Source organism: Protopterus annectens, chromosome 4.part1, assembly GCF_019279795.1.
Source record: "Protopterus annectens isolate FY-2018-M chromosome 4.part1, PAN1.0, whole genome shotgun sequence".
In the NCBI taxonomy this organism is placed as follows: domain Eukaryota; kingdom Metazoa; phylum Chordata; order Ceratodontiformes; family Protopteridae; genus Protopterus; species Protopterus annectens.
In genome coordinates, this window is record NC_056734.1 from 223,896,574 (window position 1) to 223,921,014 (window position 24,441).

A 24,441-nucleotide genomic window follows, 5' to 3' on the forward strand; every position below is an offset into this window, starting at 1 on the left:
TGACCAATATAGCTGGTTTCAAGCAGTAGAGTCCACTATTACCAAGATAACTAATGCTTGGAATAGTGGCTCATCTTTGGACCCTCCAGATTTAATCTGTTTTCAGTAAATCTCAATGAAACCTGTCTGATGTGATATTTCTAGATCCCATAGATTTATTTCAATATTGAGATATGTTATAGTTTATGCAACCCTCTAATGCAGTAACTGAGCAATCTCCTTCTTTGTACTATATGGCAATTCTACTAGCACATGTAAAAAGTTCTTTAAAGGTACACTGATTTCCTCTTCCTTTTCCTTTTCCTGTGTCTGTCATTAGATATTGATTGTTATAGGCATATTCTAGTCACACAGTTATTATTATATAATCTTTCTGCTCATTATAATCATAAGTCTGCATGCAGTTTATTTTATCCATCATTCTTTTGAGTGTTTATGCATATCATTCCCCCATGAACCTGTCACTTTAATTGAAACAGGATAAAACTATTAGCATACTAGATTTAAACATGTTCTAAACACTTTGATTGAGGGCTTCCTTAATAGTTTTCAATAAAAGAAATATCATTACTGGGTTACATATCATGTACTATTTTGCATAATTACATTCACCATTTCACATTCTTGTTTGAGATATTTCTCCCATACTCAGTAAATCCTGTCAGTGTAGGCAAAAAGAAAACAATATTAATTTAACTAGTCCTTCTAAATTTTTCATATCCATTAGCTGATGATTGTTTTGGCTTCTGTTCTGCAAGAGAAAAAAAAAGAAATTCAGTCATGTGGTTAATAGAAAGGAGATGAACTGGAAAAAATTGTTCCTTTTTCTCCTTGCATTTCTTGCAGTTTACTTAGAGTTGCTATTTTTTCCCCTATTCAGCATGCTTCTCTGGGTAACCTCATAGCTTTTTCAGAATTCCGTGTTCTTTTCTGATAAGTAATAGGATATTCTATTTGTCCTGCCAAGTGTCTCTTGATTTTCAGCCAGCCCTCTGTCTAGCTCCTGTAGATCCTAACTTCCTAACCAGCTGGCCTAGATCTCCTGAATGTCTTCTGTTATAAGCTCTGTTGTAATTAGTTCCACCACTGGTTCTTCATTCCCATTTGTAGAAGTCTCTCTTGCTGTATTGAAACTCCTGTTTGAGAGGCCTAGACTAGTAATATGTGCTTTTTGTCTGCCCCCTTCCCCCCTTGATTAGCACATTTACTATTTACCTCAATTTCTCTTACTTTTTTTGCACTAGGAGAAACATTATTTTTTTCTTTTATCTGTATAGGTCAATAGGTCAATATCTGTAGTAAACTTGGAAGAAGACAGAAGGTCCTTCAGAATGCAGACTCCAGCATTGTTCAGTAAACTAGTAGATCCATCCAAAAATCAAGAGATGTCTCAAAACTAGTCAATGAGTTACTTTCCCATATAATTAATGTCAGCTTGTTCCAGTAATAAGCAGTTGAGTAAGAAATTGATATAGTCCTGTGCACACTTCTACAGGAGTCTAATTTAAATCTAACATGCTTGTCTAGATATTCTACTACTCTGAAGAAATTTAAGGTCAAGAATGGAATTGAATTCCTCATCATGTACAAATTTATAAGCCAAACATAAGCCAAACAGAGTCCCTCTTAAAGACTCCACATCAACCTAGGGGGAATCAAACCCTACTGAAAATATAAAATGAAACTCAAAAAGCACCTATTCATCTAAGCCAGATGTTCCTGCTTCAGCAAAGGACATATCACCTTTCTCCTTTCCACTTCTATGACCAACGTAAATAATGTAAACAATGTGCATTGCACTCTGCATGTTTACTATATTCTACATATACAATTTTTCTATGTAACTAATCTGCACTACTCTATTATTACTTACATCTTTGCCTTTTTTGTTTTGAGAAGCATTTTGTATTTCACATGGCCTGTATCTGAAATTGGTCGGTATGGATCAGTACACTACTGGTAAACAAATATAAATAAATGCATAAATAAGTAAATGAATTAATAAATAAATATCTGTAACAAAGGGTATATAGGCCTAAATACTGGCATCTACCAAAATAGTCTAAATGCGTGCCCTTGAGAATAGTTCTTATAAATGTCCTCTGAACCACTTCAAGAATAAGCAATTCCCCCTTAAAGTAGACAAAGAATAAAGAATTGTTTTGAAGTATCAGCCTTACTTAGGCAGTAATGGTTTAACCAATGTTAGTGCACAGTATATAGTGATATTTCTACAAATAAGCCCAGAGGCAAAAACAGACCTTTCTGTTACTACATGTATATATTTTTAAAATTAAACAATTATTGGAGATGGTGATGACTAGTTGCAGCAATAATAGAGTCACCCAATGACAAATTTAACTTAGGCAGAAATCTATCAAAGGATGTTAATTTTTAGCCTATTATTATTATTAATCCATGGAATGACTGTATTGAAATAGTTATTGAAAATTTGAAGGTCCTATGGCTTTGTTATTAATGTAGCAAGTTATACTCCAGCAGCATATTACCATCCAGACATAATAACACAAATGAATTTGGGGAAAAGACCATATTGAAAAGGACTGGTCCCAGCACTAACCCTGTGGAATTCCATTTTTGATAGATGCCCAATATACATTTTAGTTATTAGTTATTTTAGTTTTTTTTAGTTATTTTACTAGTCCTATCTATTTGCTGTCTGCCTGCAAACTAAGTGGAAACCCATTTAATAATTAAGGGGTTCACAGAGATGTCAGTCACAGAGTCGGCTAACACATCATGATGAAAGATATCAAAAGATTTTGACAAATCCAGAAACACCACCCCTGCAGTAAAATCTCGGTCCAAGATCATACTAATTCAAAACGTTTGTCAAATTAATAAGAGTCGACCTTCCTTTATAGAAGACATGCTGATATAAGTAGACCAAAATATCATCATTCTCTAATAAAGAGAGGCAACATCTTTCAAAACACTTTCGCATAAGATGTCTCAAACTAATCCTCCTTTATGGATTGGAGAAACATTAACACAGTTCCCGCTATAGGCAACAAAACCAGAAAATAGCAAACGATTGAATATTATGGTTAGTTTCATAGTAACAATGCCATTGTTTTTTTCATACAGCAACCTGGAATATTATCAGGCAATGAACTACAAATCATGTTATTCTTTTCAGCTATCCAGATGCATTATCAGTCATGATTTTAATTGACTCACTAGGCTCAGGGCCATGGATCTATACCTTAACCTTAGAATGGACTCTGTTACAACCATTTTCAAAATAGGAATTAAAAAGATTTGCAAGTTCATCTGCTGTAAATAATAACCTGCCATTATGAACAATCAGCGCAACTGACCAAGGCTTAGCTTGGTTGCCATTCTTTACATAAGAGAAAAGCTTTTTTGCAGTTGCTATCATTAGTTAATTTCACTTCATACATAGCCTTGGCAGATTTTAGTGTTATCTTAAGATGTTTACTTGCCTTGTATGCATTATTGCAGTATATGTATCAAAAGTCTTATATATGTAAAGCTTTCTCCTTTTAAAGTAGCATTGGAAGGGATTTGTGCCATCATGGAGAACAATGTGCTTTCTACTGCTAGTGAATTCACTCTTACAGTCGTCTACCAGTCCTAAACATGTTTTGTTTTTCAGATTAATTTAAGGAGTAATATAATTGCCTTCACTAATAGACTTCCAGTTCTCCTTATCAAGGTTAATTCCCCTTGATATTTAATATAAAATGGTTTTGATCAAGCTTTACTGCCATTATCTGTAAATTAAAAGGCTGCGTGATTAGAACTGAGAAGTGGTCCAGATTTATGATCTTAAATATTCTGTTTGGAATCATAGTAATAAGCAGATTGAGAATTATAGTCTTGCCTTGTTCTAAAATCTATTAATTGCACAAGGCTTTTTATAGAAATCAAGTCCACACATTTGTCTTCCACTGTTCTGAATTGACCAGTCAGTGTTTGGAAGATTATAATTTCCTGAGACACTGTATTTTTTTCAAATCTGGTTTGGAAGACAGCTCTTCCTTGATTGAGAAGTGATAGTCTAATGCTTTTATAACATGCCCGAAATCTTGCCAGTGCATTCCCACTAAGCCCTAATAATTCAACAATGAGAATTTCACAGTTTTTGACAACTAGAAGTAATCTTCCAGAAAAACCCTAAACATTAAAAATTTTCAAAAATCAGGTATAACAATTTCCCTACATTACCAAGATTCAGTGACCACAATAATAGTGTATGTCTGAAAATCAGTAAGAGCAAAACAAGCTATTCTTCTGTCTTTTTAGACAGGCCATGAGCAGCTTGTAGCATATACCTTTAGATGCTTGTCTTGATATGATTTTATTAGTACTGATTCCCATTCCTTTAGAAACAGTCCATGTCTGAGGAAATCACCAATGAAAAAGTTTGAGTTTCATTCACCAGTTACAATGAGACTACTTAGCACAAATGGTTACCCCAAAACCAAGTTCCCTTGTCTAATTGAGGTATGGGGCTAGATATTTTCTTTTAGCAAACAAGGCAACACTCTAGTCTGGCACTATTCTAAGTGCAACATTTAAGTAATTTACTGTATCCTCTGACTTTTCTTAAGATTAAATCTCTTTCATTATAATCTAAGCACCTAAAGATGAAATACCTAGGAAGCAATGAATTCTGCTGAGAAGATATCACTCTGTGTATTTTTTTTTTCTATGAAGGGTGTCTCCCTAGGTATTTTTATAGAGTTTGTGTTTGATAAAGTCAACAGGTTCCACACCTACCACACTTTGTGGGAGCCAGTAGGATACTGACATTATTTCTGAGTTACCTATTATCCACACCATCCAGTTTTGCTTCTGTCTGCAATGCATGACTTTGCAAATCTGTTTTGTTTTAGAGTGAAATACAGTAACAAACCTTTGCTCTCCTCAGTATATATTCTCCTGAGAGAATACCTACTTTAATGGCTCAGTCTGTGTTTCATGCACAGCCATAACTGGCGGTAACACCTGAACATCTGCAGAGGAATGTTGCATTTAAGTGGTTAAATTCTCTAAAACCAGCCTTATTGCTTTTATTTAATTTTTTGTTAGCGCATCTAGTGTGACCAGCATCTTAATATGGCGTGCTTTCTGCAACAATTCTTTCAAACAGCAAAAATCTTTGTTCAATTGTAACTCTACCTTTTTGATCAATCAGGTCCTCAAAATGTGTCTGTTATTCATTTCTATCAAGTTTTCAGCCAAAAAGGGATTTCAGTGAGTAGCACTTTGCTAAATCTATGATCTGAAGGGAGAGAGAGAGAGAGAGAGAGGGACTTGTCTACTTCTGCTTTGTGCTTTCTCATGTTCATGTCTCATTTAGCCAAGATTTTTTCATAAAGCTTAGATTCGGTTATAATCAACAAGATGGATCCATAGTTTCCAAACAATTTGGTATCCTTCTTTGGCTTTGGCAGGGCTTCCTTAATTCTTTTGAAGAAAGCAGGGTTTTACCTTCCTTGAATATATCCTGAACAGACTTAAAAGAGGAACTGAATGCAGGTAACAAGAGTGTTACGCAACCATGCTATCAGTCAACCCAGACTAGGTACTTCCTCATGAGTGAGGTTTACCACCCACTGCATCTGCTGTTTTGATGTTTTTTTTAGTTCTTTGGCTTGCACTTCCATGAGAAGAAGCTGCAAATTCTGTCGAGACTCAACATCTTTCTTTATCACAAAGGGGTGAATTTATCTCAAAAAGGCAGTAGTAGAACTGTCTAAACATATTACAGAATAATTTGAAGGTAGTAAACATGCTATTTTTTTTTCCTAATTGCTGAGATGGCCACAGCCATCAATTTACATGATGCAGAGAAATAAACATTAATAAAAGATATAGGGCCAGATTCAATAAAACCTACACTAAGTGTACAAGATATGTATTCAAGAACATTCTTATTACATTTTTTGTGCTTTCTAGTCACTCAGAAAGATTAAACTAAGTGCACATGTAGTTTACACTTTGTAGTAACCTTTATGAATCCCTGTCAATATTTAAAGCTGCAAGAATATCAGTAGGAAAACTAAAATTAGGAGGAAGAAGGTGTGAGTTATGCCTGTGTTGTCTGTTCACTCAGAACAGTATTAAATCTTGGGGATAGTTAATTACATCTCTTAAAAAGTCCTCAGTTTTAAAACAGCATTTATGGGAATGGGGGTATTACTTAATCTAAGACTATCACCAACATTTAAATATATTTGCCATTCTGTTTCTTTGTTATCTAAGCAGGATTCCAAATCCTTTCTCCTTTCATGATCTAAACACACACACACACACACACACACACACACACACACACACACACACACACACACACACACACACACAAACTTCCTGAAACTGCGGCAGAAAGTGGATTGCCTGTATGACACATTAATTTCATCCTTTTTCTTCATCATATAATGGTGTTCATAAATTCTCTGTGACTGCTTGCAAGACATTTGAAAGAGTCTGTTGGAAAGATATTATGGCATTGCTAATAGACATATAACTAAAATGTTCTGTAATCATATATTGAGGAAAATCATAAGTATTACACATAAGAAACAGTGAGTTCGACATCAAGAAAGCTAATAAAAGTGGATGAGTATTGCTCATGGCTGACAGTAATCATTAAACAGAACATCCTGGGGTAAAATATAGAAGACCTACATATTATTGTCTTGTTTTAAAAAGTACTATAAGTCATGGAGAGGTATCCAATAGGGAATCTGGTAATGATGTCATATGGGGACACACTTAGCAATGGTATTAGAATATAGCACATATGCAAATAATGTTAAAGATTTCATAAACTCTAGCTAGAAAATTTTGCTAGGAAGTACATCTACATTTCAAAGACTTTGTACTGAGACACATTTCATATATGATGAATGTCAACATATAAAATTTATTGAAAAAGTCTGATAAAAATAAAAGTTTAATCTTCAACAAACTTAAAGGTACCTGCAAGTGTAGTACCTGTTCCCAATGTCACTGTATTAATGAGGAGCCCAATGCAATGTTATTCCATTAGAGCATCAGTTTCCAAGCAAAACTGAGATATGCTCTTAATTCAGCAATGGTTGTTTATTTAGCAACTTTTGACAGCTGCAAGGTATTATACATAGGAATAGGTTACATTTAAAAGGTTGGACTTCCAGAGTGTTAAACATTTGCTGTGTGTGACTTAAATGTCAGATGTGTATATTAAATCCACAGGATTTTAAAGTAAATGCGTGTGCATTTAGATTACAGGGGTAGGAGTTTGTGAGGGTGAGTGCATGTGGGTTAGAGTAATTTGTTAGGTAAGGGGATAGTATATGAGAGTTTTGTGCATGCCTGGACATGTGTGTGTGTGTGTGTGTGTGTGTGTGTGTGTGTGTGTGTGTGTGTGTATTTGTGCGTCTGTGGTTTATAAATTTTATCATTAGGGTAGGGGTTAAGTTAGTTGATATATATATATGTGTATATATATATATATATATATATATATATATATATATATATATATATATATATATATATATATATATATATATATATATATATATATATATATATATATATATATATATGCTCATAGGTTCATACTAGGCTATCTGCCCTAGGGCATTTATAAGCCTAGCCAGAGTGTGTTTGGCTTTCGCCACCCATTTTAAATTAATTTTGCTATGCCCTTTTTCGAGGTTAGTATACTGTGCCTCTGTCTAACAGTGACACAGAAGTGATACCTGGGGTAAACCTACAATCTCCCATCCACTCATCAAGATTCCTCTTGAAGAGAGTCAATGAGGGACTCTGCTTAACCTGGACTGGGATTTTATTCCAGAGTGAAGGGAGCCCCTGGGTTATGAATCTGTCCCTCCAGCATGTCCTATTTATTTCAGTGCTGAGGTTCAAGTCTCTTGAGCGCGTAGCTCGATGGGATTTGGATTTTCTGAGGTGCAGCATGTTCATTAATTCCGGGTTGGACATGGCTTTATACGTCAGACACAGATGGCCTCTGAGCAGGCGGTATGCCACTGAGTAAAGCTGGAGTTTCTTTAACCGGGCAGCATATGGCATCTGTTTGAGCCCTTTGATTCATTTGGTGAGGTACTTTTGGGGTCTTTCCAGTTGCTGCAGGTGTCTGGTAAGGTACATCCCAAAAGGGGCATTGTACTCAATTATGGGGCATATGAGGGATGAGTAAAGAGGCACAATGACCTCCCCTGATCTAGATGTGAATCCCTTCATGATTAGGTGGGCTATATAAAATGTTTTTCTAACCACTTTGGCCATGTGGTTGTCAAATGAGAGATTGCTATCAACTTGGGTCCCCAGGTCCCTAATTACTTCTTCTGTACTTAATGGATTACCACCTATGTGGCAATTTGTGGGCACTTTGTTTTTGCCAAAGGGGATGACTATACACTTTTTGGCATTTAGCTTGAGGCCATGGCTCTGCCACCAGTTGTCTGTTTCTATGAGGCCCTTTTGGAGGATGCTTGTGTCAGCTGGGGAGTCGATTATGGTGCCCAGTTTGCAGTCATCTGCGAACTTGGTCAGCCACAGTCCTTCCGTGTTGGCCTGTACCTCCGAGAAATATATACCGAACAAGAGAGGTCCCAGGACTGAGCCTTGTGGGATGCCACTTGTCACTGGTTTGGAGTCTGACATGCCTCCAGCAATTCTAACCATGTGGGTTCTGTCCTTGAGCCAGTTTGCAACCCATCTAGTGACATAGGGGTTTATATTTAAGCTGGTGAGCTTATCTATAATGCCCGAGTGGGGTATTGTATCGAAGGCTTTTGTGAGGTCCAGATAGGCTGTGTGGACCACCTTCCCCTTGTCAATGGCCTTGGTGACTGTTTCAAAGATATCGACCAGGTTTAAGAGGCAGGATCTGCACTTAACAAAGCCAAACTGGGTAGGATCCAGTGTCTGTAGGTCCCCAATATCTTTATTTATGAGGTCCATGATGATCCTTTCCATAGCTTTGCAGACCAAGCTAGTCAGGCTTATGGGGCAATAGTTTCCAGGATCTGTCGAGGCACCACCTTTGTGGAGAAGGACCACTGTTGGTGTATGCCACTCTTTGGGTACATATATTGTAGTAAGGCTGAGATTGAACAGTAGTTTTATGTTTGGTTTAGCTCTTCTTGGAGTTCATGTAGGACGCAGCCCGGGACACTGTCTGGTCCCATTGATGCTGTGTTTTTTGCTTTGGAGAGGGTGGCTCTTACCTGAGCATCTGAGATGTCAGGTGGGCAGCACTCTGCTGGGATAGATATTTGCCCTTTAGGTGGGGAGGGGGGGAGAAGTTTGCACTGAACCTGTCAGCTAGGATGTTGGCAATGTCTGTGGGTTCGGTGTATTTTTTGTCATTTTGGACTAATTCTGAGCATATCTGGGAATTCCCAACCAGGTTCCTAACATAACTAAAGAAAGCCTTGTGATTACCCTTTGTGTCCTGTGCAATTTTTCTCTTGAAGCTGGCCTTAGACGATTTTATGAGTGCCCGTAGTTTTTTGCTAATACTGATCAGAGATGCGTTCCCTTTATGGGATTTTGCTCTATCATGTAGTAGCTTCCTCCTTCTATTGTATAGTTTGTTTATGGCTGGGGTCCACCAGACAGGATGTCTGCCTTTGGAGGATTGGGTCTTGGTTTTATTTGGGATTGCATGATCCATGCATTCCTGAAGGTGTTCATAGAATGTGTTTATAAAGGATTCTGCGGTCTGGGCCGTATTTTTCACAGGCCCAGGGGCTTTGAAGGATTCCACCTCGGTTTTGAGGAGTGTGAAATTTGCTTTAGAGAAGTTTTTCACTGCGGTTTTCTGGGCAGGGGGTGGGATCGGGATGTGAATATCCAGTGAGATTAGTTTATGGTCTGATCTTACCAGTGAGAGATACACTTCTGGTCTGGAGCATAGAGTCCCCATGTTGGTGATGATCAGGTCCAGTATGTTTTCCCCTCTTGTGGGAGTGGTAACAAGTTGTTCCATAGCATTTGAGTTTATAAATTCTAGGAACCTTTGGGCTAGGGTGTTGGAGCTAGAGTAATGCTCCCAGTCTATGTTTGGGTAGTTGAAGTCGCTCAATATAATGGTGTTTGGAGAGACCTTCATATTTTCCAGTGTTCTTAGGAAGGCCGAGTGGGGTTCCTGGGTTTGGGAGGGTGGTCTGTAGCAGGCTATAAACTGGAAGGCAGTTTTACCCACTGTTAGTTGCACATGGATAGCCTCTGATGCTTCATGCTGTGCCACCAACCTGGAGGTGTGGGTATCTTTGACGAATATTGATACTCCCCCTCCTTTTGTGGTTCGGTCCAAGTTTTGGGGCCGAAAAGCATAGTATGAGGTATATATATATATATATATATATATATATATATATATATATATATATATATATATATATATATATATATATAGTGTGTGTGTGTGTTTGTATATGTTCTGTGTCCAAGATGTCATGCGTAATGGCAGTGTTATGGTTCACATTTTTCTAACATCTGTGTAGAATTTGTGTTGTTAGGGACAGAGGCAGCATTAGGTTTATGGTTAACAGTTTTTAGTATGATGGAGCAGGTGGGCAAAGCCTGCTAATACCTCCTAACCCTAACCCTACCATAAACTCATCCCTACACTTGATGTTAGAAATATTCTTCCTGTAACACTACCACTATTCTAATGAAGCATGGCTGGAGTTAGAAGTAGAATTAGCAGACTGGAAGATGACAGTCTGCACCTCTTTTGATCTAAGTTTCTTTGTTTTAAATGTTTGATGTTTTGTAGGCCCATCTTTCAGTACTTTGACCATTGAAATGTTTTCCATAGGGAGACTGTCTTGCAAGCTGTCACAGAGAATTGAACAATATTGTTAAAATGGTACAATACAGAAATGCATAACAGAATTGTACTTTACAGGTTCTGCATATTTAGACACAGTTTCAAGAAGCTGCAGTTTTGTGTTTTGCATCATGTTTTAATAGATGCAAGAGATGAGACCTTGCAATCCCTTCAGTTTAAAAAATAAATGGAATGGGAAATGCATTTAATGATGGTCCTGGATTAAATGGCACTGGCAGTATAAAGGGTGCTTTATTACTGAAGACGTTTCATGAGCTGTGATAATTTTTCCTTCATTAAGGTTCATTTTATAATTGGTTAGTATATTTCATGATCATGTAATTAAAAAAAATGTTTTTGCTGGTGTAAAGAATTGCAATATTACCATTTTGAAGAAGTCTCTTGATCAGTTGAGATGAAAAAAAAAAATTAAATTAATTTCTCAAGTGCCATTTTTGAGGTTTTAACTTTGTTACATTTCACATGGATGAAGCAGTTTGCTTTTTTGTGATGATGCCTTAGTTTTTGTGCAAATATATATTAAAACAGTTTAAATACCCGCATATGGTGATATTGTATTCAATGAGTTTCCCTTGATCTATATCTGCATTTCTTTCTTAAGGAGTTAACTGAGTGCTGTTCATCGAATATGAGTAGGTCGACTCCTCATTGACCCCCACACACACACACACACACACACACACACACACACACACACACACACACACTCTCTGTGGGTCTTCGTTATGGGAATATGAACTACTGTATTACTAGAAGAGCTGCATGGGCAAATTTGTACATTATCGTTGCTGCTGAAATCTGAATTACCCTTTACTCCAAGGACACCCATGAGCAAACCTGCATATTATCTACACTGCTGAAATCTGAGCTACCTTGTTACCTAATGATGTGAGAAGTTGTTTGGGCAAACCTACACATTATATATGCTAGTCATTCTCTGAGAGGACAGAAAGCAAAAATTAAGACACTTTGTGAACTTTTCACTTAGTGCAGTTAAAGGAAACCCTGGGTCAACCTGCCCAGAATTTCCCAAGGATCAGCTAACTTCAAGGCCTTTATGCTGCCATTTAGAATAAGATGACACTTTATATACCACTGTGCACTGGGATTATACCTGCAGCAGCTGGAGAATCAAAAGTGTATACATTTGTTCTGCCACTTGAGTGATGGGACTGAGCAAAAGCAGAAGCTGTGTAAATGTTATTATAACAAATTTCTGGTGGGTCTGATGAAAATGCTTGCAAGATTCATTCTTCACAAGTATATAAATTAAACTGCTTTCCCTCAACTTTCAGCCATTAATATCACTTCTTTATCTCTGAAGTTTAGTATGTAATACCCCTTGTTGAGGATGTTGACTTGGGCATAGCTGAGGTTTTAGGGAGTGGTATACTTTTTCTATACTGATATCTCTGGGGAGACTCAAGAACAGCTTAAGTCCTGGTCTGACAAATTCTACCACATCACAACTCTCAAATCATTATTTTGATTTGTCAAGTCTGAAGGTATTTTTACTATGCCTATTCTTGAGGTTTTTTACCTTTTCTTGCAGTGAACTGAGGGTGGCTTGTAGTCTTAATCCTAGATTTGGACATTTTTGAGCTCACTAAACTGCTTGTTTTGAAGCCCAGGTCTGGATATCTTTTTTGCTGCAGCTGTTCTTAAAGTTATTGCATCTTCTAAGACTTCATTTAGCAGCTTACAGGGTTTGTTTGTTAGGGCTATTCATAGCATTTATTCTGGATTTTCTGGTCGCATGACTGGACTGCTTGAGATGTCTAGAATCAGAACCCATCATTTCATTAAGTAAATAATCTTAAAGCATATTTATCACTTTCTGAATCATGTATAAATAACAAACTTCTTGAGGAGGATATAACCTCCTTAATATATACAATACCAAGTTATACCGTTTTTTTTTTTTTTTTTTTTTTATGCAAAACATGTATGATTTTTGCACTTTACTGTGTTGATAAAGACAACCCCATGAATTGTTTTCTGAGAGCTGAAAATCCCAGTCTAGACATGACTAACAGACTGAACCCACAATGGGTCACTACATCAGTTAATGTGTAGGTTACTGTTTTTTGTTGATAAATGGATCAAAAGTAATTTCACAGTTCCTAGAAGGACAAGGTCATAGGTAAGGACTAGGCTATTTGCTCTTGTGGACCATTTTAAGAGTAGACAATTTATATTTCAAAGTTAAGACTTAAACCCTGTCCCTCATGTCTATAAGGTAAACACCTTAACCAATATACCAACCTACCACAGAGGTGGAGCAGCTCATATTGAATATTTAACATATGATACATGTGGTGATGTAGTAGTGAAACTACAATGCAAGTAAGAAACTGCTCCTCTAATGAAGTAGTGTTTTGGCTTTTTTGTTTTGTTACATGCAATGCTTTGCAGTTGTATGTAAATCACCGTACCATACTTACAAGACACTATAGTCTTCATTTTCTGGAAATTTACTTATAGGTTTAACACGGGAAGAGCAACAGGAAATTAAAAATTGTAAAACAACATTTCTGAACATGGTCAATACACTTTAATATAGATTTTGATGCAATTAAGTGAACACAAAAAAAGTAACTTATTTGCTTTAATTATTGAAAAGTACGTAGCTAGAGGATGCTTATGCAAAAAAATATATATACTTTTATTCATGGGGGTCTTTAGATATAGGCAATTATGCTGTTTCCACTGTATCTTGCTATTCCTGCCCCTTATATACTATTAGTAAATGAATTTTACATGCAGCATTTTTGCCAGTACTCATATGGTAAGCCTGTAATGTTAGTGCATTATTTGATATAGCAATCACAGGGTTTCAAAGTATAAATTAAATATTAATTAAATATTCTTGCTATAGCAATTGAATGAGAGCTATTTTGTACTTTGCAATATCATAACATTTACTAAGGTAGGCATTTGAAATGGTATAGCTCTTATGTGTAAGACTATATAACCATGGTGGTTAGGTATCTTAACTTGTTTCCCAGAATATCTGGCTACTGACTGTGACTTTATCTAGAACAATGTTAATTTTAGGTACATTCAGCCAGTGTAGTTGGTGAAGCACTGACAATGACCTTGGTGACCTGGGTTTGATTTGTGGAAAGGGTCTATCTTGGGGAGGATGGGAGCGGTGTGTGTCCAGGTGCACACAATGTGATATAATTTCCTTGGATGAGACTGTAGAGTGCTACTATGTATGGGTGGGGCAGTTTACCGATGTCAGCCCTTTGCAGAAGTGAAGAATGGCTCACCCACTGCACAATAAATCATAGGAACATTATTGGGAATGGAGCTTCAGTAGATACATCCTCAGCAGCAATATGAAGCTATCCTAGGATGTCTCACTGGCCCAACCCATATTGCAGAAAGTCTGGGAGCATAATTAGGGGTGGATACACTCAATGAATGAGGATCGCCACAGGGGACTAGCCAATGGTTAGTTGCGTGGAGAAAAAGTAAGCAAAAATTACCAAACATCAAAATACATTATATGCACATAGTCTTTGACAGCCAAAACCAAAAGAACTTACTAAAAGCACAAGCATTTATCATTAAGCCTTTTAAAGCTTGTTTTACATTTATATTTATCAAAATAATAACAACTATGCAGCTTGCATTAACAAACATTATGCCAGTGCTAACATTTTTACTAGACAGCCTTCTGAGTTATAATATAGAAATACTAATTGCTAAAATGTGTACTTCTGGAATCCATTTGCAAATTAGAATTTGTAAGTAGCAGTTCTTTTTTTTGGCTGCAGCTTTAAGAATATTACCTATTTAACATGGCTTAAATTGTCCTATTGTATAACTGCTTTATGGTTACAATTAAACGACACAGCTGTAGATATCTCTGGTCTGATTTTCTGATGCTGCACAAATAAAATACTTTTGGCAGTCTGCTCTGTCATGCGGCTAATAAATTCTTTTTTTTTCTGCATTATTTTAACAGATGTCAGTGTTACTGTATGCAAATCATTATAAACAGCTCCCTGGATCCCAGTTTTAGCTAACGCTATAAAACTAGCCTGTGATTTGATACTGTGTTTATAAATTCAGAGTTTTGAAATATAGTATGCCAAAATGAAAATTAGACATGATGCATTAGTCAAGTTGCTAGTAGTGCATTGGTGGTGCTCATACAAAATGTTCCCTAAGGATTTATTTGTATACACATGGATGAAAAACTATTGCAGAATGGTAAATAAGCATTCAGCAATTTTCAGGGAAAAGAAAATCTCTTTAAGGTCTGATCTGCAGCATTTTCTCAAACTGTGAAATTCAATTGCAGATAACATCTATTTTCTTCCACTTTGGAAAGACAATACAAAACAACAGCACAAAATAATAAAACTAATGGGGCACTTTCATCTAAAATACATGTCAGAGTATGACAGCAATCTTCATGTTGCTTCTATGTTGCATTTTAGTATTTCAAAACAGGTTTCGTTTTATCTTCTATAGTCAGTTCCAAGTAGAGTAAACAGGTTACTTGTGAAAATACCTAGATGCTAGTGTACTACATATTATGTGCTAAACAACTCAAGAAGACAGGAGAAAAAAGTAAAACTGTACACCAGTAAATATTTGCAGAACCAATGAATTAAACATATATACCCTAAATGCTACATTTAGTACATCACCTAACCAAACAGCAATATGTGTATGCAGCTCATGGGACACAACGCAATCTACAAATCTAAATAAATCAGGAGCTTCCTGTTAGTAAAATGAATGTGTATGAATGCATGCTCAACTCCTGAGAGTCTTGCTTGGCTGCAAACATCTGCATTAGAAGCTGAAGCTAAGTGAAACTTGCAGAAGTGAATTTTAGTCTTCTGTTAAGTACAAGCTTGCAGTTTTAAAAGTACTGTATTTTCATTTTTTTCTGTTTCCTAATGGTGTGTTTTAAAACAATGTGCTGTGTGTCTCTCTGCAGTTAGTTTGCTATAAGAAAGGGTGGTGTTATCACTTCTTTGTTATCTGATATTTATTAGCCTAGAGGGATGCCTCTGTACTTTAAGTGCTAGCCACAAAGTTTGAGAAATCATTTTATGCTAAACTCCTGAGAGACTTGCTTGGCTACAAACATCTGCATTAGAAATTGAAGCTAAGTGAAACTTGCAGTAGTGAATTTTAGTCTTCTGTTAAGTACAAACATGCAGTTTTAAAAGTACTGTATTTTCATTTTTTCTGTTTCCTAATTGTGTGTTTCTGAACAGTGTGCTGTGTGTCTCTCTGCAGTTAGTTCCCCACCCTCACTCCCTGTTCCTGTGTTGGTATTAGTGTTGGTGGCTCTGGAATTGCCCACCCCTGCTGTAAGTCTGTATTAGAACACTCCTCCTGGGTCCATCTCATTTGCTCACTTAACCGAGTACAGTTAGATCATATTCTGAGTCTAGTGTTCACTCTACTTAATACATAGAGAAGATTTAAAAAGGCCAGGCAACTTAGGTTCTTCTTTCCTCTCTTCTTGCACTTAAAAAAATGCACTTTATTTATTTGCTTTTACTGTATTTGTGTTTCCTCCTACTTTATTTTGCTTTTCTTAAAAGTACTCTTATTTATTTATTCAGCTGCATTTATTACTGCTTGGTAGTAGCCTGATTAAATTGTAACTGTTATTCTAAGTATTTTGGTTTAAGCACTTGGGCCTCATACAGGCTGTTTTACATTAAGAAGGTTTGTGGTCTACACTGTTGTTGCAGGACAGGTAGCTTACAACCTTCTAAGCTGGGAATTGCTGACTGAAGGCCCAGTGTCTGCTATTCTAAAGTGTATTAGTTCTGGCTTAAGCACTTGGGCTTCAGGCCAGTTATTCTACATTAAGAAGGTTTGTGGTCTGCACTCTTGTGGGAGGAGAGGCTGGATTCTGCCCTTCTGAGCTGGGAATTTCTGGTCACAGGCTTATTGTGCCTGCTTATTTGAACTGTTTCTTGCTGAAATTGGTATGCCTTGTTGTTGTAGCATAGACCAGATTCAGGCCTGCTGAATCTAGCTTCGTTTGCATAACTTGAGCACTGATCCAGGCCATCTCTTTTAGGAGAAGGTTCCCCTGCACCCTAGTAAGCAGGGATGCGCAGTTAGAACTTGTCTGATTGAAGACTGCTGGAACAGGCTCAGTTCTGAGCTATTTTTTGGTTAATTGGTTAATTGGATAACTTGTTTAAATCAGTTTGTTTGTTTTCTATTGTTTTATATATATATATATAATTGCACTTTATTCATCTGCTTTTACACATAAATACATGAAAACATACGGGGAGGCTCTAAATAAAAATCTGCAAAACCAACCAGAGATTTATGTAATGCTCCTATATCTAGGACATGTCTAGCTAGTGCATTGCGATCATCCTCTCTATTGATTGCATATGCATACTCTCTTACACGTTCACGAAGACTTCTATTAGTAAAAAGACTGACATGTCTGACAGACAGCCAGATATACTAAATCCCTGGATTTGCAATCAGCATAAAAATTAAGTCTGTATTCATAATCTGTGTCTGGCTGTATAAAGTAATTATTACCAGACATATAAACACATTGATTGCATCCTCTACATGGGAAAGTACTTTGTCTAGTGGATAAGACAGGCCCTTTTTTGTTATCTTCATAACATAATAACCTCTTTAATGACTTTGTATTCTTATATGAAAAAGAAGGTTGGGGACCTACTAACTCTGCAATCCTGTCATAAATTTAAATTTAATGTCTTAGAATTAATAAATAAAACAGACAGACTAGGTGAAATTAGAAACCATACTGAGGAATGTGAGAACAGGTGGATATTAAAACTTCAGAGTCACAGGGGACATGGACTTAATGAGAAGGTGACTCTGAAGTCCTTTTTAACAGCACGTCCCTACTCACATTGATTTTATTTTTTTTTATTATTTTTAGTCATATATTTCTTAGAGATTCTTGTCTCATATATATATATATATATATATATATATATATATATATATATATATATATATATATATTGTTTTTTTAGAGATTTTTTAGAGATTCTTGTTTGCTATATATGTATGAATATATAGAAATTCTCTACTGTTGGTTTTAAAGTGTATACATTTTTAAATATTTTAAATGAACCTCATTAATTTGTAATTGAACTGAATGTGATTGGATTAAATTTATAGGTAGTACTATTTAAATGGATGTGTTTTAGTGCAGGTATTAAAGTCTGAAGAAGCGTTATGCAGACGTGAAAGCGCTAACTATAAACTGCAGTTATTAAAGGATTTATTTTCATACTTCTGCTGTGGCGAGCCTCATCTGTATTTTTGGATATTTTCTGAAATGTGCTTTATTTCACTTTTGTAATAAGACTTTTCCTGTGGCACCAGAAATGATCCAACATTCTGTACCTTATGGACCTAGGTAGGCAGGAGTTTGAATATGATATTCTCTAAATATTGTGAGTGTATGTGCTTCTACAGTCAAAAGAATGACTGACTTATCCAATACATTTGGTTGTGTACACCTACAGTCATGCAAGATATTGACATGAAGAGACAATCCCCACCACTCTCAATCAGTTTTAAGCCACACGTATGTCTTGCAACGACATGTTGACGTCATGCTTTAAACTTGTTCTGCCTCACAGTTGTAGTAAATGTTCTCCTGTTGCACATGCAGTTATTACAATATCCTCTAGCTTGTGTATCTTAGATAGTCACTGGAGGTCTTACACATAGAATGTAGCTGCAGATAGGTCCTGCATTAGTTTCAGACCCTTTTAGCCCAAACAACTGTTTTGCACCACACTGATGATGTCATGCCTTCAAATATGTTGTGTATCACAATTGGAGTAAGACTTGGTCTGTGGCGTGTGTGGTTGATATGTATTTCTCTAGATTGTGGACTTATATAAACAGCTGTTTACATCCAGCAAAGGACAATATAATGAGAGTGTAGTGGCATGAAAGAGTGACACATCCAACACAGCAATAAAATATTTCCACCACTTTTTGGTCTAACATAGGCTTTTCAATGCATTGATGATTTTAGGACATTCAAATAGGTGTTTTGTGATCCTTGCAGTGAGAGATCTCCTGTGGCACATGCATTTAATATTGACTTTTATAGCATGTGTAGTTAGATAGGCAGTGGTTAAAATATGGTAATGCCCATGTGCAAAACAATATTGACATACCAGAGAGGCCTACCCAACAAGCGATAATATCAGTAACTCACACTTGTGTGAATAGTGACATTGCTGCATCCTTTTGATCATTCAGAAGAAGTTTTAGTGGTTGCATGACCATCAAAAACCTTTCTTAGCTTTCTTAGTTCACACTTTGAAACTTATCCTTTCTTACAGGTATAGATTACAATCTCCAGTGGCAGACGCAGTTAATACAAAGCTCTGTGGATAAAATCTAGTAAGATATGTCTGTCAGACAAATGTGACAGACAGGAATGTCTTATACAAAAGAATGGTGATATGACACAGTAACAGGACCATATTTTTCTTGAGCCAAGACTCCATGCTGGATGAGTCATAACCATTCCAAAATAATACAGATGTAATCCCTTTAAGTGTGTTCCTCATTACACAGCAGATATGTTTTTTTTCTGTTGTCAGAGTTGATACATGTCTGTCTGAAATCTGACCTCAGGTGAGTGTTTGATTCTGGTACGTTGTAACTGCTGAGTAGGTCAGACAATGCTTGCAGGTATCATTTATTTCCCCAAAAATAATGCTCTGTATTCCATGACTTAATGGAAGCATTTTTTATACATTTTACTATTTTGTTCACAATATAGGACTTTAAAGGCAATAATGGCTTATCTATCATGTCTTGATGTTTACCATGCTGCAAAGGTGTCAAAAAGTGAGTTTACCTGTGTTATGACAAACAACTGTGGTTTTGTGGTTGGTCGATGATATTAATGCAGTCATTGTTGTACTTATGAGCATGCCCATTGTTATGATGTAGTAGATGTGCAATGTCCGGCACAAAGCACATTAAGTAATTAATGCTATGCGATAGGTCTCATAATTTGTTATTCTTTGTCAAATCTACATAATAATAGCCTCTGGAATGTTGACTTTGCCAATATCCACCCAATGGACTTATGGACCTACATGTGAAGGATAACGACAATTGTTACAGGTTAGTATACAGTCGATCCATGTAAAATGTAAGTTTTCAGCACTTCACTTAATAATACTCATTAATGTTTTACTTGGTTGTGATTTATGTTAATAAATTGTCGTACAGGTATTATTAATGTGTTTGTCATACAGATATTATTCGTGTATTCAACAAGGCATACTTCAGGGCACAATGTGATGTACAACATAATGCTATACTGTAGTCAGAGGTGTAGTTTGATACACTTTTATTTTTCAATGTGTATTAAGTGAAAGTTGTAGCAGGAAGAACACACACATAATCTGATTGATTACACTCACACAAATGCATTATGCTCAAATAATTGTAAAATGACAGGTGATATATTTCCTATGAAGTTGATGTCATTATACAATATTGCTGGCTTGTAAGTTGGCTTGGGTGAGGTGTTCTATGGGCTACCCAATCATGTGTGGGCTTTCTATCACACATGCATGCATCGTATGCATAGGGATATACTGGCATTTCTACAAACACAACCCAGCTGTCAAAGGAGTGACTACACATGAGGTTTGGCTTAATATATGTGCATGTTACTATATGTCACATGACCATGCCCCACATTTTGCAAGTATGTAGATCTCATATCTGTTATAGTTAAACAACTGTAAGTATGGATAGCAGCACAACATTTGTTGATATGCTGGTCAAAGTGACAGTTCTGTATATGTGTCAGGTCCTTCTGGATTATAATACATAAATGCACAGTATGTATAAACAGTTACACATTCTGCTATTCACAACATTCAGGTTGTTGCCAGAAATATTGATTGCAGAATTAATACCTCTATTGGAATCATTCCACAGGTGTGTGTGATACTTCTCAGTATGTCCCCATTTGTACATTGCCATTACAACTTCATTATAGTCTCCTTCATACATATAAGGCAATGAAAGGGTTAAAATTCTTTAATCTGCATGTATGTGCAGACATCAGTCATGAGTATGTAAATTAATTCCTTTAATTGCTTTCGCAGTATACATGACAATGGCAGTGTATTTCCATGCATCTGCATCGTGTGTCACTAGGCATACCCAGTGTACGGGCTGGATTTACGAAGGCTTGCACGGAGTCTAAGAGTAGTGTAAGACTCCAGAAACCAATATGTCTGCTAAGCGATCCAGGAACAGCTGGCAGGGGCGTGCATGAGAGCTCCTAAAACAACTCTTGCACGGGCAGTGTTAGATTATGCAAATTACCTCATTTGCTGCTAAAAGCTATGCAAATGAGGCAAATTTGCGATCCAGGAAACACTAACCTGTCCGATTAAGAGTAGTGTAATTTGCAGACATGTACTCGGTTGGTAAATAGAAAAACGGAGCAATGACAGCTCCAAATAAAGGATGCATCCAGTTGAGGAAGCATGCCAATGGCCAAATATAAGGCCATTGGTATTTATATGTGTTGCAAAAAAAATTAAAAAAATTTATATTTTTTTCCCCGATCCCCGATGATTAAGCGTAGCGCAGCGTCGCGCAAACTTGCAACACTCTAAAAGACAAAAATAAATAAATAAAAGCCAAAAATAGGCATTTTATTACAAATATACATCTGCCATGCAAGTGAATGGCAGGCTGAAGACAACATGGCTACTGAGTAGTGGTTGCTAAGGGGGGAAGCTCAGTATGAGAGATGTAACCAAGCATTAGTAGGCAATCCTATGCACATGAGTATAAGGATAGTGAATCCCAATTTTCCTTGCTATGTGAACCATGTCCCTAGAGTGTAAGAGTAGGATTAGGGGAGCATCAGAGTAGTAGATAGGTGACATCATGAGGGGGGTATGTATTAAAGACTGTAAGCTTATTGGTGCAGAGTGGCATGTGTTTGATGTGAGTTACTCAGGACTGGAAGAGGCATGTCTACAGTTATCTGAACTGAAACCCAGAAACCGAAGGCGTACGCTGTGGCTACAACCAAAGTTTCTTGCAAAGATGCTTACACTGTGTGCGACTGTGTGCCCGCCTGTAAACCCGTGTGAGCCTGTGTGCACGTGTGTGCACCTGTGTAAGCCTGTGTAAGGTTGTGTAAGACTGTGTGCATGGATGTGCACTGCCTAAGCCTGTGTAAGCCTGTGTAAGGCTGTGTGCATGTGTATGCGTGCGTGTGCGCCTGTTTGCGCTTGTTTGAGCGGTGCTGCCCCCTGTGGAAACAGAAAGGGAAAAGGAAGGAAAAGTAGTAGTAGTAGGAAGTTAACCAAGGAGAACTAGCAGAGCTGCCAGTTGAAATCAATCAGAATCAGCCAATTACACAGGCAGTACACTAGCCCAGCCCAGCACTTAAAACTCTGCAAACAACATCCCCCCATGTTTTACTCAGAAACACTGCAACACTGCAGTATAAAAAAGCGAAGTGAAAACTTAAAATGCTTAACTGAGACAAAAAAATGTTAGGGGCTGCCATTGCTATTATAAGGCAACATGTGCAAGATGCTGAGGGTGGGGCCATTGTGGATGTTGCTGAGCAACCCACAGTGAGGAGATGGAGAAGAGTTTACAGACCCAAGGTAACCTACCAGAGGCTACATGAGCTGGAGATTGTGGAGCGCTATAGAGTGGACAGAGAGCTCCTGCAGCAAATTGCTGAGCTGTGCAGGCCACACCTCACACACAGAACCAACAGAGGGGAACCCATCCCAGTGAAAACCAAGGTATGTGTTGGCCTAAGAATACTAGCAACAGGTACCTTCCAGAGACCAACTGGTGATATGATGGGGATTTCACAGGCATCAGCATCCAGGGTACTGCACCAGTTCCTGAATGCCATGTCAGCACATGTCGGTGATCATGTATATTTCCCCAATTCCCGTGAGGTATTGGCCAGCAATATGCGCCACTTCCATCAAATAGCAGAATACCCTGAGGTAGTGGGTGCAATTGACTGCACGCACATACACATCAAAGCACCAGCCAGTGAGCGGGGTGGGGCCTACATCAACCGCAAGGGCTTCCACTCCATCAACTGCCAGGTTGTGTGTGATGCGCAGGGCATAATACTGAATGTGTGTGCTGGCTGTCCTGGAAGCTACCACGATTCCCATATCTGGCATCTGACATAGCTGTACCAGACATTTGCCAATGGGGATATCCCTGACGGTCACCTAGTGGGGGATGCTGGATACGCACTGGAGCTGTGGCTGATGACACCCATCAGAAATGCACACACACCTGAACAAGAACTCCATAATGAGGCACATGCACAAACACAAAATGTAATCAAGCATGTGTTTGGGATGCTCAAATCATGGTTCCGGTGCCTGGACACATCCGGTGAAACCTTGCAGTACTCACCAACTACATGTACCCAAATTGTCATGGTATGTGTCATGCTACACAATATGATGCTGCGAAAACAGCTGCAGCAGAAACAGCATGGGGCAGGGCCAAACAGCCCCCCGCCATTGCCAAGGCCTGCACAGGCACAGCATGACTCAGAGGAGGAACAACCTGAGCCTGCCCCAGTAGGCAGAAGGAGGCATGCCCAGTATGCCTTGGCCTTGGCAAAGAGGGAATGCATAGCACATACACTGGCTCAGCAGGAACCCTGGAAATGATACCTTTCTCTGACTCACACATAAAATAAAAGGGATGCCTAACTTGACACTACCTGTTTCCAAACATGTATAGGGAGTATAGTATGTACATCCAATATAGGCAGCCCTGCAGCACCACCGAAGGCATGATTGCCATCTTTTAAGTAATATAAAGCAGTGCTAAGCAGCATTTACCAATATTTAGTATATGTAAACAAAATTGCCCGTGCTAACTAGCGCAATGTTGGGCAACGTTGAACAATGTTGGGCAAGGTTGGGCAAAGTCGTGCAAAGTTGAGCAAAGTCAGGTAAACATGCTCATATTTGCTTTACTGTTCCGTAAGTAGTCTGCTCTGCCCAGCATGAAAATAAAAAGCAGTGACAGGGCTCGAACCCAGGATACTATGCACTATAGTCACAGTACTGAACCACTAAGCCATGATAGCATTTTAGTAGCGCAGACACAGCAGGACAATTGTACAGTAATGCAAACACAAAGAAATGCTGTATCATGTCCCTAAAGAGGCATATGGGTAACCTCCCCTACAGGCCTATGCAGACAGAGAACATCAGGCCAGGTGGTGTGATGTGGGTAGTGTAGACTATGAAGTCGCAATTTAATATACGTGATATTGGACGCTAGGATCTGTAGCACAGTAGTATGCCTCAAGCCAGTATGATAGGCAACAGTACAGACTGAAATGGTGTATGGTACATAGCAGTGCAGGCATAGCAAATGTGTATAAGTGTCAGGTGAAACCTTCATCCTATGTACACCCACAGTAACAATCAAGTGTGCTCCTGGGTAGAAATGTACAAAGAATAGCTGTCCCTCCTGTATGTAGAAATGTTGATAAGTCTATGCAAAGT